The 4,446-nt window shown below is 34.7% G+C and overlaps 1 non-coding gene across 1 annotated transcript; it reads right to left on the minus strand.

Moving 5' to 3' along the window:
- Positions 1-3,911: 3,911 nt before the first annotated feature.
- On the minus strand, positions 3,912-3,984 carry TRNAF-GAA. Its single transcript has one exon. It is a non-coding gene; the product is annotated as a tRNA-Phe (tRNA).
- Between the last annotated feature and the right edge of the window lie 462 nt (positions 3,985-4,446).

Consider the following 4,446-nt stretch of genomic DNA (forward strand, 5'->3'; position numbering starts at 1 on the left):
TTGGGTTGAACTAAGTAGAATCAGCCATATGTAGAAGAATGAATACTTGTTATGTTAGAAACACACACCTGCTCAACCTCTGCGAAGTTTGTGGAAATATGTCATTGACCAGGGAATACAAATGCAAGGAGGTATAAGATTTCACATCGATAGTGATTGATTGCCACTTCAGCCTGTCTATTAAATTTTAGTCAAGCAGGCAATTTTGTTTATGTTCCTTGAGAAGCATTAAGAAGCAAACCAAATTACTTACCTTGGGATTTATAATGAAAATCTTTCCCTTGGGGATTCCAATCCTCAGTGTCCCTATTCCTAAACCCTACAATTAAGTTCATAAATGCAATCAATTTATTCATAACCAAAACTATGAAAGAAGGAATACAAGCAATTTTATTCAATTTACTCTCAAGATTATCCTCCTTAATTCACTTATTGGCAGACAATGTTATCTTAATTGACCTGCAGCATTCTCCTTAATATCACTGATGCCATCTGGTCCATCAACCTCTTTGTCATCTATAAAATTTTCACTCTTCTTCTTTGGCAGCAAAAACTTAATACTTCAGTAGATTCTTCACCAGGTCCAAGGTGAAATTGAAAAGTATATTTATTTGATGAGATTGGTGCAGTCAGAATGTGCCCATCCACACTTATCGACACCATTTCTTACCATTGGAAGTTTGTTCATCCTCAAGCCTATTTAATTGTTCATCACTCTTAATGATGCACGAAAGCCCTAACTCATATGCTTCAGCTTACAAGAAGGAAATTAAGACCGAGGAAAAAAAATTGATAATCAGTTGACAGAAGCTAGTATTCTGCCAAATTCAGAGAAAAATTCTTTCACCAGAAGTTAACGCTAAAAAATCCCCATTGTTCGGAGAAAGCAAAAGTTAATTAGTCTCCGAAGCAAAACAACTTACTTGGAACTAGTCAACATGATCAGACAAAAAAGAAGATAAACTAAAATGCCCAAAGAATCAAAAAGTAATCGAACAAGAGGCTCACTAGAGCAGCAAAAAAGGTTGAAAAAAAAAACACCGCTGAGAACTTTTCATTCTTTAGCTATATCATCGTCAGATCGTCACTCGAAAATGAAAAAAAAAATAAAAATTTGCAATGAATGTAGATTTAACATGCGACCTTTAGATCTTTAGTCTGACGCTCTCCTAACTAAACTATCTATGACTTTAGTTAAAGAATTATAGTTTAAATACTTTTATAATAGTTTTCCGTAAAAACTTTTCTTTTTAGAAGATTGTACGTATAGTTAAGAAACATATTCACATATAAATCACTAAAACAACAACTAATAGCAACGAAATTAACGATAGAAACGTTATCTTCCATTGCAAATAGCCACGAAATACAACATTATGTCGCTAGACCTTTGTAAACCTTAATATCTTCTTAAACAGACCGCTCAACCCCGGAGCACCGAATTTCATCTTCGATTTTTATTTGGTAGTAGAGGTTATCTTTGAGTGAGTAAAAAGAAGACAAGCCAAAAGCTCGAAAGAATCAAAAAGTGATCGAACTAGAGGGGTTCACCAGAGTAGCGAAGAAGGGAAAAAAAAATAGCGACGAGGGTATCTCATTCTTCAGCTTTATCGTCGTCAACTGAGCTATCCCCGTTGATGATTTTAGTTAAGGAATTATAGTTTAAATACTTTTATAACAGTTTCCAGTAAAAGACTTTTCTTTTTAGAAGATTGTATGTATAATTAAAAAGCATATTGACATATAAATCACTAAAAAAACAACTAATAGCGATAGAATTAACAATGGTGTTTAACATTCCATTGCAAATTAGCGATAGAAACGTTATCTTTCATCGTAAATAGCCACGGAATACAACATTTTGCCGCTAATGTCTTTGTAAAGCTTAATATCTGCTTAAACCGACCACTCAACCTCGAAGTGTCGAATTTCGTCCTCGATTTTTATTTGGTAGTAGACGTTATCTTTGAGTGAGTAAAAAGAAGACAAGCTAAAAGCTCTAAAGAATCAAAAAGTGATCGAACTAGGGGGGTTCACCAGAGTAGTGAAAAAAGGGGGAAAAAAAACAGCACCAAGGGCATCTCATTCTTCAGCTTTATCGTCATCAAATCGTCGCTCGAAAATGCAAAAAAAAAAAAAAAGAGATTTACTATAATAGTGTATTGAACAAATGACCTTCAAATTTTTAGTTTGACGCTCTCCCAACTAAGCTCTCCCCACTAATGACTTTGTATTAGGAATTATATTTTAAATACTTTTATATCAGTTTCAGACTTTTCTTTTAAAATATTTCATGTATAATTAAGAAACATATTCACATATAAATCATTAAAAAAACAACTAATAGTGATGAAATTAACGAGACATTTAACATGTCGTCACTAATTAGTGATAGAAATGTTATCTTCCATCGTAAATAGCAACGGAATACAACATTTTGTCACTAATGCTTTTGTAGACCTTAATATCCGCTTAGACTGTCCGCTCAGCCCCAGAGCGCCGAATTTCGTCTTCGATTTTGATTTGGGAGTAGAGGTTATCTTGTAGTGAGTAAAAAGAAGACAAGCTAAAAGCTCTAAAGAATCAAAAAGTAATCGAACTAGGGGGGTTCAGTAGAGTAGCGAAAAAGGAAACAAAAAACAGCGCCAAGGGCTTCTCATTCTTCAACTATATCGTCGCTCGAAAATAAAAAAAAAATTGAGATTTACTATGAGAGTGGATTGAACAAATGATCTTCAAATCTTCTGACGCTCTACCAACTAAACTCTCCCCACTAATGACTTTGTATTAAGAATTATATTTTAAATCCTTTTATAATAGTTTCCGGTAAAAAAACTTTTCGTTTAAAAGATTTCATGTATAATTAAGAAACATATCAAATATAAATCATTAAAAATAACTAATAGTGATGGCATTAACGACAACGTTTAACATTCCATCGCTAATTAACAATAGAAATTTTATCTTCCATCACAAATAGCAACGGAATACAACATTTTGTCGCTAATGCCTTTGTAGACTTTAATATCCGCTTAGACTGTCCGCTAGCCCCAGAGCATCGAATTTCATCTTCGATTTTGATTTGGGAGTAGAGGTTATCTTGTAGTGAGTAAAAAGAAGACAAGTTAAAAGCTCGAAAGAATCAAAAAGTGATCAAACTAGGGGGCTCACTAGAGCAGCGAAAAAGGGGGGAAAAAAAAATCACTGCTGAGGGCTTCTCATTCTTCAGCTCTATAATCGTCAGAGATCGTCACTCGAAAATGGAAAAAAAAAAAATTACAATGAGCATGGATCAAACATGCAACCTTCATATCTTCAATCTGACACTCCCAACTGAACTATGCCCAATGATAACTTTGAATTAGGAATTATATTTTAAATACTTTCATAACAATTTCTAGTAAAGGAATTTTCTTTTCGAAAAAAGGTAGATCCACTACCTTAGTGGCCCCCAAGTGCCAAAGGGCATTTCTTTTAGAAGATTGTGTGTATAATTATGAAACATATTCACATATAAATCACTAAAAAAACTAATAGCGACGGAAATAACGATGGCATTTAACATTCCATCGCTAATTAGCAATAGAAATGTTATCTTCCATTGCAAATAGTAACGGAATACAACATTCTATCACTAATGCCTTTGTAAACCTTAATTTCCGCTTAAACTGCCCGCTTAGCCACGGAGCACCGAATTTCATCTTTGATTTTGGTTTGGGAGTAGAGGTTATCTTGGAGTGAGTAAAAAGAAGACAAGCTAAAATCTCAAAAGAATCAAAAAGTGATCGAACAAGGGGGGCTCAGCAGAGCAGCGAAAAAGGAAAAAAAAAAAAAAAACACTGCCGAGGGCTTCTCGTTCTTCAGTTGTATCATCGTCAGACACTCAAAAATGAAAAAAAAAAATAGAGATTTGCGGTGAGCGTGGATCGAACACGCGACCTTCAGATCTTCAGTCTGACGCTCTCCCAACTGAGTTATCCCCGCTGATGACTTTAAATTAGGAATTATATTTTAAATACTTTTATAACAGTTTCCAGTAAAGGACTTTTCTTTTAGAAGATTATATGTATAATTAAGAAACAAATTCACATATAAATCACTAAAAAATAGCTAATAGTGACAGAATTAACGACGACGTTTAACATTCCATCACTAATTAGCGATAGAAATGTTATCTTCCATCGCAAATAGCAACGGAATATAACATTCTGTTGCTAATGCCTTTGTAAACCTTAATATCTGCTTCGACTATCTGTTCATCCCCGGAGTGGCAAATTTCTTCCTTGATTTTGATTTAGGAGTAGAGGTTATCTTGGAGTGAGTTTTAGATGATTCGGTCGGAGCGGGCAGCAAAAATGAAATTGGTGCAGCGAAAATCGCCCCAACTGGCATCTCAGAGAGTGAGGGTGCCCCCTCAAACAATGCAGGAGTGGTTCGTTCGGCTCC

The sequence above is a fragment of the Zingiber officinale genome, chromosome 2B, assembly GCF_018446385.1.
Source record: "Zingiber officinale cultivar Zhangliang chromosome 2B, Zo_v1.1, whole genome shotgun sequence".
Taxonomy (NCBI): domain Eukaryota; kingdom Viridiplantae; phylum Streptophyta; class Magnoliopsida; order Zingiberales; family Zingiberaceae; genus Zingiber; species Zingiber officinale.